At 41.5% G+C, this 13,787-nt stretch overlaps 1 long non-coding RNA gene across 1 annotated transcript; it reads right to left on the bottom strand.

The window, feature by feature from the left end:
- Positions 1–9,758: 9,758 nt before the first annotated feature.
- Positions 9,759–13,606, bottom strand: LOC124065176. The gene is made up of 3 exons (XR_006844399.1): positions 13,273–13,606; positions 12,321–12,453; positions 9,759–10,385 (listed from the first exon to the last, which is right to left on the bottom strand). It is a non-coding gene; the product is annotated as an uncharacterized LOC124065176 (long non-coding RNA).
- Positions 13,607–13,787: the final 181 nt, after the last annotated feature.

The following is a 13,787-nucleotide window of genomic DNA, read 5'->3' as shown; positions in this document are numbered from 1 at the left end:
GTTAAAAAGATTGTTATAAATTTGTGTAGCAAAACTTTGCTTCTTCTTTTTTTTTTTTTTTCATCCTGTCAGTCTCCTCACAACCTCTCAGTTTTATCGCGTGATCAGTTTGGGAATCACTTCACTAAGCTAACTAAGTTGTTAAACGTGTAGGCTGTAAAATGCTGCCCTAGTACTGCCAGTACAGGGATGCAATAAGCCAATAAAGCCAGTAAAGTCAGTCAATGTCCTGGAAAGTCTTGAGCCTTCCTCAAAATAGTAGATCAAAAAGTGTCTGATTACGAGGCTGCTGCTGACCAGTTTTCAGGTTGTTAAAATAGTCTAAAAAGTAGATGACACCGTGATAGTATCATTCATTGTGTCAGTTATATCACTGGGTCAAATATTCAAACCTTATTATGGATACTTGACCAACAGACTGCATATGTTACAAGTATTTCATGCATTTCAATTGTTTATTTTGTATCCATGAAAAGCAGTATGGATACTGAGTACATTATCCCGATGGAATCAATTACCGTACATGGAAATTAGTTTGCTATGTTTGTTCAGCGGTCCATTTGCTCAATGGGTCGTTAGCAGGTCAGTGAGATTAAAGGGCTGTAAATGAGAAATCAGAGGCTACACGCCAAGCATAGGATATGTGTTTCGGACACGGGGACCGGGATCTTTAGAAGTGGTCTCAAAAGAGTGGAGGTGAGTGTTATGGAAGAGAGCGGAGGACGGGAAAAGGTGCCGAGGTCAGGTGTGGGCCGACAGCTCGCCCAGTCTCCCCGGGGCTGTGGTATTTCAGAGCCCAGTGCAACTCACAGCACATTACACCCTGCTTCTGACCTTCAGTTATCTAACCATCCTGGCAACAGCAAGCCAAGCGAACTGTCTCCCTGTGTAGCTCTCTCCTTCTTTTCCATCTTGTCTGTCTGTCTTCTGCCTGTGTCTCACCACCCCAGTTAGATAAGCCAAAGCATTTCGAGCGGGATAATAGACCACTAATGTGCCATCAGACTTTGTTTGTATGATCATTTTAGTTGTTTAGTTTAATTGATTCCTGATTGCCTGCAGACCAGCTTCACATTATTGTCTAATTTGTTAAAGTTTTCCTAAACTTTTTTTTCTTTTTCTTTTGCAGAAACACTTGAAATTATAAAGTATCAGACCAAACCTTGATGGGGTTTTTTTTTTGGTCATATGGCACCAGTGGGTAACATTATATCCACTTTGGGACACTTTCATTTAGATTTCGGCTTTGATTAATTACTGATTGATGATTTTAGTCTCTCTTGTCTTCTCTGAAGCCTGCAGCTATGAAATCACCCACAGTGTACTGCTGAGAGTGCTGCTGCAGAGAGAGAGAGAGAGAGAGATGGTTTCTGCTGAAGCTAACACCTTTTCCCTGCTCAAAACAGGCCCCCGACAGAGTGGGAAATATAAAATCTGGTTATGAGTGTGTGTGTGTGTGTGTGTGTGTGTGTAAACCTTCCACCCATTCCCATCTGTAGTTTCCAGGTAACAGTGTAACCGTTGCTTTCAGCTTATTACCCATTTTCCTACCCTGTCCTCATTTCTCCCCTCCCTGTACAAGAAGTCTCTCTACTACAGCAGCCCACAATCAATGGCACATTCAGTCATGTGTTTCTAAATAAAAAACACATTCACATGTTGTACGCCAACTTTTAAATTTTCCCCTGTGGATTTATACTCGGTGTTTTGGCTGTACGGGTACAATTTTCTCTACTGAAAAGGCTCGTAAACGGCAACAGCTTTCAGGCTGCCGGTTATGTAATGGCCTATACTGTACAAAAGCAAGGAAAGCAGAGTGCAGCAGCTTTCGTCATGTCGGGAATGTACAGCAACGTGTCTCACTGCTGAATTACCCTCAGGGGCCTGGCGCGAGTCCTGTGTCAGCCGGTTGGTCTTGTCCCTAAACACACTAAACTCTCTGCACTTCCCCTTTCTTTATTTTACTTTACCTTCCCTCTTAACCCATAAGTCTGCTCGAACCCCCCTTAACCCAACCCCATCTCTTGTTTGACTGGATAAACAGACTGGCAGTGAGAGCTGATATTTCACCCATGTGTGCCAAATGAACGCATCCACTTGTCCTTCTGCCCCGTTTACGTGACTGCACATCATTATCACCATGGATACTTCCACAAATAGAGCATCTGTTGAATGAGAAGACACACATATGCACGCACGCACACACACACACACACACACTCATGTCATACCTGGGGTGAGGGGACAAAGCCTGCTGGGTCGCCTCTTTTCAGAGTCCCTCACATGCTCGATCTGACCCACTTTCAGCCCCCTTAAACTGTGACATAGCAGTTAAGTGCAGACACAGAGGAAAATAGTTGGATGACTGAAGTGTCCAAACTGGGTCAAGACGGAGGAAGAGCTTGGACAAAAACACGGAGAGCTATCCAAAGTTCACATTTCCTGTTAGAGAGGAATGGACCTCGAATATGAATGGACCAGTGATATCCGAGTGCTGTATCAGAGCGATGTCACCCACACAAACACGCACTCAAAAGAATGCACCGGTTGTGCACTTCCTAACATCAAATTGCACATTATCAGTGTTCATTTTCAAAACATTATTTCTTTTAAGATATCACCAGCTGTATCGTCCTAATAAACTTATTTTGTTCCGTAACGGCAGGCAGCTGACCTGTAGATGGCTGCGGGGAGAGCAACCTCTGAAAAAGCTTTAATCAGTTAAGAGGATTGATCTGTGAGGTTACATACCTTCGTAGAGGGATTTTCTCTTTCAACATCATGTTAACAATCACAACTCTGCTCATTAAGATGCACACACATGCAGAACAGTTCACTGGGAACAAAATGTATGTTGCACATAAGGTGGGAGCCAGAAATCCACAACCAGAATCAAACGTACAGGAGAGGAAGGAAGTCAGAAGAAAAGTTTGATGTAATTAAATCATCTTTGCATGCCTTTACCTGAGACAGCTGAGCACAGTCTAAGGATAACGAGTATTTGATTTATGATATTGAATTATACAAATAAAATTGACCTGATTTGACAAATGTAATTTACATTAGACCGAACATCTGTTTGCAAGAGGCTTAAACTGAACAACACGGACATGATGGGATGAGTTATGTGCTTTCCAGGAATATACTTTGGAGTCCAAACTTTACTAAGGATCAATTTTAGGACATTGATGAAAATAGTAACTCTCGCACACAGTCCAAACCACAAATTTAAATTTTAATGGACGTTTCAATACCATTTCTTCCTATCTTAGTAAGGAATCCCCACGGCTACCCTCAAGGGGAGAAGCAGCACATTCTCAGATTGTTCACGGGAGCCCAAGACATATATTTCCTAAACCTGAACCTACTGAAGAAATCTACTGCCTCAAAAATAGCCCATTCACATGTTGATTCTCTTATTAGTGGCTGTTAGGAGCACTGGTAATGTGAACAGATGGGCACAGTGGACCGGGATCACCTAAGGCCTATGATCTGATGTATTCCTCTGTCCTCAGATGTCTTATATTTACCATTTCCTCTTTAATTATCAATCAAGTCACGGTGATGCAAGAACATGATGGGCTGCAGGTCACCACCTCATGCAACCTCTCATCTACACTGGCAGCATGATGCAAAGGGAGAGCTGTTAAAAATAGGCAACTCCGTATGGGTGGTTTCTGTTCTTAGAGACGATGTTATGAAATAGCATTTCATATCCATTGATCCTATTTATAGCCAGGCTTCACAAAGTCTTTCTTTTCTTTTACTTTTCTTATCCCATCTGTCCTATCCTCTCCCCTCCTCAATGTGGTAAACCTTTTTCTTGTTTATGTCCTCGAAAAGGTTTGGTTTGTATGTTCCATGGTTGTCTTCTACTCAAAGACGGTGCCACATTATTGAAATGAAACTAACAAAGTCCAATAGTTGTTTTCCTTGGCCTGTGACCAGATTAATCAGATAGGTCACATTCTTGTTGGCCATGACATGTCTCCTTGGTTAAAAAAAAAAAAAAAAACCTCCTCCTCCTCTTCCATGAAAACCTCTCATTAGTCTCCCAAGGTCTTTCTTTCTTTTCTGTTTCACCGCTTTACTGTCTGGATTTCTTTTGTGTCGACCTGTCTGACAGGCAGTCGGTAATTCTGCTTCTACTTTATTTCTCAGAATAACTCGCCACTTGCAGTTCTTATGGTATGTAGGCTAAAGGTTCTGAGTGGACTTGGGGGGGAGTAAAGCTTTGCTCTAGTAGAAGCGTAGAAGCTGGGGGGAGGAAGGGGGGCACACAGCTGCGGGAGGGAGAGGATGAAAGTTTGTGCTGTATCAGCAAATGTGGGAACATATGGACTGAGGGGAGAAAGACATGAGTCTCAGAGATTTACGTTACATGTCACTGCAAAATGTTACTTTATGTAGGCCTAAGTTAAAATAAGTTCACATTATCTTCTGGTTTTATACAGGACATAAACCCCAGCCTCCTGAGTGAAAGTCCTGTGTTTGACCGGTCCCTCCACCTTGACTTTGTCTCTTTGTGGACTTGATAGTATGTGCAGTACACCTACGTACATGCGCGTACTTTTTGCACCGAGGCGAGGCAAAATGTGACACTGACATGGCATCCTTTAGCAGATCAGCAGGTCTATTGCATGCTTTTGGGGTGAGACTGGGCTGGAGCACAATATGTGTAAAGTGTGTGGGTGCGCTGCAGAATGAATTTCTGTTTTTTATAGTCTCTGCACATGTGAAAACCACATATCTCCACATGGTTAGCTTTTATTTTATTAGAGCAGAAAAACAAGCCATTTTTTTACAATTAATTTTCACATAATCAGTTGGGTTTTAAGTGATTCTAAAATATCCACATTTCCTAAATCCATGAAGGAACACTTAATCTATGAGTTCATCCCAAGAAAAATCCTACATGGCTTTGAATAATATCTGTGTGTCTCCCTTCCTCACCTAACTCGGCCAATCCAAAGTTAGTTTGTCCTTCCTTTGTGTTAAATTAATTATTAATTAAACCGCCAAGAACCGAAATCAGTTAAACAAAGTTAATTCAATGGTTGATTCATTTTTCTCTCAAACAATACATTTCTTACATTAATAATTGAGTTAATCAAGAATTGCAAGATTGTTTTAGAAGGAAGAATATTTTTATTGGATTTTCTGGCGTGAAAAGTTTGCCCTGGAGGAAACGAAATGGAAAGAGGATGAATTGGACTGCATAGTGATGCAAAAACAGCATGAGCTTTTCCTCTCTCTGAAGAAGTTTGAGGTGTTCAGCTTGTTATCAGCAACGCCAGTTTTGCACATGTGGGGATTTGGTGATTAATTGTCTTGCTCAAAGGTACTACATGTAGTAGCTGTTGTATTGCTCAATTTGATTAGACTCTGTAAGAAATCAAATACACTGTGGCACCAATGAAATAAGAACGGTCGACCTCATGAGCAGAGGCAGAAAAAAACCCACAAAGACCTACTTGTGGAATTGAATGAGACTGACCATTCCGAGAAACTGCTTTGGTTTTAGAACAACATATTTATTTAGTCTCACACAAACCTCATTTTCCTTGGATACGAGCGCTTCTGTCACTGAGGTGAGATGTGTGTTTTGAATGAGGAAAAACTTGAAATACTACATTCAGTGACTAAGGATGTTCATTTTATGTTCATCGTTATCTAGACTTGCTTCAAAACCTGAACATGTCTCCCACATGTGACGCTGCATATTTGATCCAGTGGGCCACAGGAAATGCAGAGATGTTAAGGGCTGACACGTGGATGAAAGCTTATTTCAATACTGAATGATACAGTTAAGCTTTCTGTATGAGGTTCAACATATTTCTCATTTGTTGTATAAGTACACACAAAAATCCAAATGGTTTTTCTCTTTGACTAAACTTCAAAAGACATAAGCCAGCGCAGAATAAATGCATGGATACTTAGACATTTTTCCTCAAGAAATGAGATGAAGTGTTGCATGTTCTGGCACTTTGACATTATATAACTGACCTCAGAAGCCTTCAGTGCAGCTTCAGGGCATCATTACAGGTTTTGTCTGCATTGCGTTGCTGGCAGAGTGTGGACATGAATGCTTGTTTACCGTGTATGGTTGTGTTTTGTGGGCTTGTGGGCCAGCACAAAGTGTTCAGTCTCTCATGTGCTCAGCTCACTTCACTACATGTGAGTAACATGTGGGAGATGCTGTGCTTGGTTGCACACACAAACCTGATGGGCAGAGAGGACGGCGAGCGGCAGATGTTAAGCCACTGCTGCACACTCTGTGGCTTTGCCTCCATAGCGAATCAGTCCCAGTGTGTCGGCCAGTCTGGAGGGAGGACTTGTGTTTGTCTGCATCAACAGAAGAAGAACCGGTTATTGTGCTCACCTCAGTCTTCCTATGGTTTCCTTTGTTCAGCACTTTGGTCCTCATTAGTACCCCTGAGGAGGAGTTGCCATAACACACGAGACCCTGGTGTATGAACACACTGATACATGTTGATACACAGCATGGTCTGTACTTGTAATATAGCTGAATGCAGTATGTTAATGTTGCGCTGCCCAGTCCATCTTCTATGTGAAACATTAGGATTATCGCATTTAAAAAGGGGAAAAAATGTGATCTTGAAGGCATCAACATAACTTCTATATGTGTATGTCAATATTATTTTCTCCCATTTTCATTTACTAAAATATCAAATTCTAACACTTGCTAAACATACACAGACGGCTTGTCAAAGAAAATCTGAGCCACACTTATTGCCTTTCAGTAAACCATATCACATTTAGATGAGGCTTTTGTCTTACAGGTAGAATATGTCTGCAGGTATTGTAGTGTTAAACCCGCAATAATTGTTTGTTTGTTTTTTGGGCGACTTGGGGGCAGCTTAAACTAATTGTGAGCACAACACCGACATCACTTTTTAGGTTGACATGAGTCATGAGAGTGTATTAGCAAATATCTGCAAATATACACAACTTACAGAGCAACATTAGCATTTGTTTCTTTTTCTGACCAAATATCAGTCCAATGTTCAATCTCCTTTTAGCTCTGGTTTTAGTCTCCACCAACACCTGAGGGAAATATCAGGCTCTTTAGCTGCTAAATGCTGAACTACCATCAGCTAGTTGCTGTCTTTGGTCTCTTTGGCATTTGCTGCTGAGCGGGTAGCGTGGAGTGAGTTTTTAGAGAGGAAAACAAGCAGCAGTGAAAGCGAACCGAAGCAGTGACGTTGCAGACCAGAAAACCAAAACAATGAGCTAAAAAAGGGTTTGTTATTACAAATAAACAAATTGCTCATAGGCACTTAAATACTCAAAATCTCATTAATATATTTATATTTAAAATTGTGCACTGTTTTCTCCTAGAGATGCTCCTCTGCTGTTGTCTAAATGCTGCAAAATATCTGTAGGCACATAATCAAATTTAGCACATTTCTTAATAAATACGACATAAAACCAATAAATAATTGCTCACAAAATTTGTTGAAAATACGTCCCTGATCTAAATAGTCTGCTATATTGTATCTTTCTGACTTTCTTCTATTTGCTCTGTCTCTGTGAGGAGAAGATTTGCATCACTTTCCCATTTCTTTTCTGCATGAAATGCATCCATTAAGCCACAGGCCACAGACGCTCGTCTCCTTCATGAAAGGGATTATTGCGAGGTAATAGTGCACCTTCTGTGAGTACTCTGCACGCACAGAAACAGTAGCCTCGACAGCAAAGCCTCAGGCCTTCACCCAGAAAAAAAACTACCTTTCAAATGTGACGGCACACCAACATAACACAGTTTCACACTGCCATGAACAGCTGAAAATTTGGATGAGAAATGTACCCATTATCCTGTGATGTTTATAATCTTAGAAGCAAATTGGGAAATAGAAGACACAACGAGACAAAGAAGTTGTAAGTAGCCTTGTGATCAAACACTGACACTCAAAGAATCGTCCTGTGCACTTTGCATGCTCCTCTGAAAGAGAAGTGAGCATAATCATCGTTATGGACATGGAATTTCCCTCTGCCTGTTTGCGCTTTCTGCATTAAACCCAGTTGCCACTTCACATCAGACACTCCTGCTGCTCTGCTCTCCTCTGCAGTTTGAAAAAGGAACACAGCCTACAGAGTTCAGCTGCTCACGCATGACTAAGACCAGTTATGCAATTAAACAAAAACAGCCATTGATTTCGCTCTTTCTGCCCTGATGCACAAAAGTTTATACACTGGATTCTGATTACCTAATCAAACCCGGAACTGATGTGGAACCATATTCTTATTCAGCCCTGTTTTCTAGAAATGAAGCTTACATAATATTAATCTGCAACAGCAAATTGAAAATTTGTGTGGAAAGACAAGTAATTCTTCATAATTCTTATGTTTGCTATTCTGAGAAAACTTGGATTCTCCACTGATTGCCTGCGAGTCCACACAGGAATCCGAGAAGTCACTGCATGTGTTTAAGAAATATTCCAGCACAAGACCTTATAGACGTTTCCACAGATTACCGTACACAAATAAGATATAAGAGTATAATGTGTTAATTAGTGAGTTATGTTAAGCTTGCTGGCTGCAGCCTTATATTGAATAGACAGACAAGTAAGTGGCATGAAGTAAAAAAAAAGACTGATTCTTGATCCAAATACAAAGAAAAGGCAAAAATATTTAGAATGTCTGGCATCTAGATGTAAACATTTCATTCCCGAGTGTCTCAGGGCGGATTTAACGAAGGTGTAAAAGATCAGTCCTGGTCCTCGTCTGGCCTGTCTGTGGCACTGGATTTATCTGAAAGCGCACGGTCATTAGCAGCTATAATTAGAACACATCTGTCCACACGCACACTCATCACACACAAATCGTAGCAAAGCCAGCGTACTGATTTGTCTCATCGCTGCTAGATCATTAAGGCTGTGACCTTATAGGAGGTGTTGATCATCTAGACAGAAGGAGAAATGGTTCAGCAGGATAAGGGGGAGGTGGCAGACATAGGGGATGCTCTGTCATCTACCATTATGTAACCACTGGGGGGTGTGAGACAGTCTCTCCATCACAAATTCTAACACGCTTTCAAATGGATTTTTGGGTGAACTCGACACCATCCAATCTCCCAATCTAATCCTTCCTGATAGGAGTCATGCAGTCTGCGAAGGAGTGTTGAACAGATGCAAAGAAGAGCCATAATCCCACTTAATGTTGGTCTTAATTATGTGATATATTCCACAGCAGTGCACATGACCAGAGATGAACTGAACTGAAATGACCCATCCAAGAAAAAAATTGCAAATTGCAAAAATCCAACCTCTCACCCCCACGCAATGGACATCTGGGAAATGAGCACATAAACAGTCAGACACACACACACACACCTCATTTGGTCCGAGAGCTGTAGCACTCCTTGCTACAGGATTACATGTTATTGCAAAACAAACCTGAGTTCAGTGTCCTCTGATCGAAGAAGGATGCAGTGCAGTCAAGCTGCAACAACAGCAACGTGTTTTTCCACTTCCTGTCCTATCACGCCATGTCGTAGCAATACAGGTTAATGATTGATGCTTTACACAGGCCTAGTGGCAGACTATCACAGACCTGCTTATCATGTTAGTGGAAAATCCCATCTTTACACATATATTTTAGGAGATTACAACATACTGGATTAGAACATATGTTCCATGATCAATGCAAAAGAATCTTTGAAGGATTTATCTCGGATGAGGCCACTCAATCTGCATTTTTGCAGCAGGTGGTCAGTGATGTCAGCCTAGCGGCGGGTAGTGAGCCAGTCCAAGCGGGAGCATTGTGAAACCCTTTTTATCCAATAATTGGTATTCAGGGCTGGGCAGATCACAGTGACAGCTTGGCTAGGTCAGGCCAAGACCGGCCAGACGGGCTACCCATTAGACCTGCCACTCTGCTGATAGAACTGAACGCTGTGTGCTCCTCTCCTGTTCCAGTGCTGCATCGATGCGCAGTGACAGACACACAAAGAGTCAATGCAGTGAGGCTAAGGAAGCAGGGCAGTGAGAGCAGCTATAGTGCTATCCACTGACTGCTGCCACATTTAAGAGACAGGCCTGATCCCACGCTGTTAATCCTGTTGGCTGGCTGAGTTCTACACGAGCCCATTATTGCTACACATCAATCCACCTTCCACTCTGTAGTCCTCCGGAGTTTAGCTGATGGGAAACTGAAAGGGGATGAAGGCCAACACGCTGAGCAATTTGTGTGAAATTCAGGTTCAGCTGCGATCAGTCTGTGATTAATGGAGAGTGCTGCTAGTCAGCGCCAATGACACACACTCTGTGAGAAGAGGACAATCAATCCCATACGTACCGCTGGTGTGACCCGTGATGTGAGATAAGAGGCTCGATGCTGTGGCCGTTTGGGATTGGAGCGAGCTGCGAAAAAGGGCAGTCAATTTAAACATGTCTCTGTGAAGGGAAGTCTGACAGGAGAGATAAGATGAGTGTTATGTAATTGTTTGAAATTAAGACACAGGTCAACTCGCATTTTCCCACAATCTCAGACAGATACACAGACTCGTTTATATACAAACATACAACAACAAGGCACTTAGCGACACCATACACATGTAAGATAATTAACAGGGAAAACATCTGATGCAGATCCAAACACATGTAAACAGAGAGAGGGAGACAAAGGCAGGAGTTATGAAATATGTTCAGACAACCAAGTGCTGATAATGATGACACTGCACGTCCTTGATCTTATTTGAAACCCAAATATTATGAGATATAAGACCTTGTAGACAGTAAAAAGAGAGTGAGAGGCCAGAGGTGCTGCAGTGATATTACCACATGTCTAGATAGCAGATATCACACACAGCAATTTAATTTGCAGCACTCTGATATCAATCTCGCCCTCTCTCTCCATTGTAACGTCATGGACATCGTGTGCTTGGTGTAATTATCAGATTTTTATGGCCTCTTTTAAGACACTGAACAGTGAGCTTCCCCAGAATTGACCATTGTGAAAGAAAACACATGCCGCTACAGCTTCTAACTTTGACCTTGTTGTTATATCTTTATTGTTTTATGGTCGTACTCAAAGTCACACATGACATCAAACTTTTTGAAGGTGACTTACCTAGAACTACAAAATTTTTATGTCGAAGGAAGATTCTTCTTACTCTTCTTCTTGAAACCTTGGCTCATATTTGTTATCTACTCAGAATTTTAGAATCATTTCAATTCTTTATAAGTGGGCAACGTCCTACTTAAGACAATGAAAGTGCTTTTTTGTTTGTTTTTTTTTATGTCATGGAGATGATAGCATGAGTGTATCAGATTTGCCATGAACATATTATAAGATTATTAATCCGGTTGTTTAAATGTGTGCTGGAAAACTTTTGATAAATTTACAACGGATTAGTTCACGGTTATGTCATCCAAAAACATCCCGCTGAGATCTGCGGGATTTGGACCTGGACAGTAACTTTGATAACATGTTTGTGATCTGAACCTGTTGAATAGTTTTAAGCACACAATCACCGATGGGTGGAAGGTTTCTGCATTAGTCCTGTTAAGAAACCTCCAGATTCCAAGGCTTCTGATCCTCTTACATCACAGCCAAACTCCCAGTTTTATCTCTGACCCCATACAAACAAATTCAATCACATCAAGCACACAGCACACAGCATACACACACACGCACACACACACAAACACACACACATAAACACAACATCCCTGCCAGATCACTTAATCATTTCTCTGCAGAATATCCACAATTGTCTTTCTTTTCTTTTTTTCTTTTAATTGTTTGTCCGAGGGCCAGGAGCAGGCAAAAGAGCTTACATCACAGCACAGAGAGGACAACTCAAACCCCATACACACATGACGAAAGATACAAATGCAAAAGCATTAAATTCTGACCTACTCTTTGCCTGTATGCCCAGGTTTTTATGTATCCTACATTAACCTGCTCATTTAGAAATAAAAATTACCACAGAGTGCCATTTGCCAGTATTTTCTAATGATTTCAAAAGTGATTCATGCATGGAGGAAGACTTGTTGCCATTCAGCATCTGTCCTTTGCATTAATATGTGCAATTATTAAGCCTGTTAGCACTGTATGCCCTCCACAGGCATGCTGTACATCACATTATGAAAGGAGTAAAAGGCTAATTCCAGGCCAGTAGTGGTGCCACTATTGTGTATTACATAACAATACTGTCATGTCCCACTAACACTCTCCCCACACAGTAAATCATTTAAACAGCTGAATGAGATTCCATCTGTCCTACACAGTGACATAATTGTCATGCAGTAATGTGAATAGATTGGTTTCTTCATACGCTAACCTCGCCTTACCTTTTATGCTCAGTGATGACGCAGGAGGGGGACAGAAACATTGTGGGACAGCGAGCGGTCAGATGAGACAGCCAGGCTAGTCTGAGTTAATGGGTAGGAGGAGGAGGCCTTCTCCAACATGTCAGGCGAGGACCTGAGAGGTTTAGAAATGATGCAAAGGTTATCTGAGCATTTCAAGATAGTCATGTGAATTATCATCTGCACTATGGATCAAACCACAAGACCATGTCATTATATGAGCATGTTTGCCTCCCACATTGGAGACACAATCACAGTGTTCCTACACTTTTTCTGCATTGGCCTCTTTCACGGCACTGTGAAATACCTGAGTTGCACGGTATCTGATGCAAACAGTGTTTGTATGGGTAACACAGCTCCTGCAGGGGTCACATGACCACTGATATTAAAGGCGTTGCAAGAATTTATGTCCCGTCTTGATCCATTTTGCACCTTAGCATCAGGTCCAGTGAGACAGACTGTTATATAACAGCAGACGCTGGACAATGGAAAATAGCAGAGGCATCAGAGATCAGTATGGTGAGCCTGACTGCCATATTGCCTCTGTAAATTGTGTTATGTAATAGTACTTCACTGTCCTCATTCAGGGTAATCAGTGATTTAATAATTAATTAATGGTATTTATCAACTGAGTCTGGTATCACTTCAGGCAGGCTATCTGTTGAGTGTTACTTACAGTAGATTTGTAAAGCAGTAAACCCACTCAAAGGCACAGGTTTACGCTGCAAGCTTCACAGATCATCAATTAATCGGAATTAACAATAAGAGAGAAGTCAGAGGATACGCAAAATATAGGCAAACAACGCAAAACCCGCAGCTTTGCCCTCATTTCCTCATATATTCGCTCAAATATTTTGATAACACACACCACGTCCAGACCCTGCAGGAGTCTGGTTTAGATATCAAACAAATCTGCACGCACACATTTCCTTACAGTCCAAACATGCCAGTCTGTTGAGATGCCAGCAGCTTGCCATACCAGCAGATCAAGAAGGGTGAGGGAGTCCTGCCAGCAGGGCCAATCTTGCAGTGGCAAACACCAGCTGAGTGGAAGAGAGCAGATTTTTAGGGGAGATTTAGTGGATTTGTGGGACAGGAGGAAAACATACAACCATTGTTCCACAGAAGAATTCTTCACGGGCATGATACTGTCCATTACAGTAAGCAATAAAACAGACAAGCTTCCCCTTCAGAAAATGAACTACAAATGCAGAAAACTGTATTATTGCACTGACATTAATTGTAGGTTCTGTCCTTTGCAAAGTACTGATCTGAGGTAGTCAAATGACCAGCAGTATGTGTGTGCTGCAATGCTAGCAAATCTACCTTGTTTATTGCTAGATGAACGTGAATTTTTCTTTCAAAAACCATCACAACCCATTAGACCCACATAATCTTTTGATTTAAGCTGCCAGATAAAAAGAATAAATTAAAAATAAATAAAAAAAA

Source organism: Scatophagus argus, chromosome 1 (assembly GCF_020382885.2).
Source record: "Scatophagus argus isolate fScaArg1 chromosome 1, fScaArg1.pri, whole genome shotgun sequence".
In the NCBI taxonomy this organism is placed as follows: Eukaryota; Metazoa; Chordata; class Actinopteri; family Scatophagidae; genus Scatophagus; species Scatophagus argus.
This window is presented reverse-complemented; position numbering and strand designations above follow the sequence as displayed.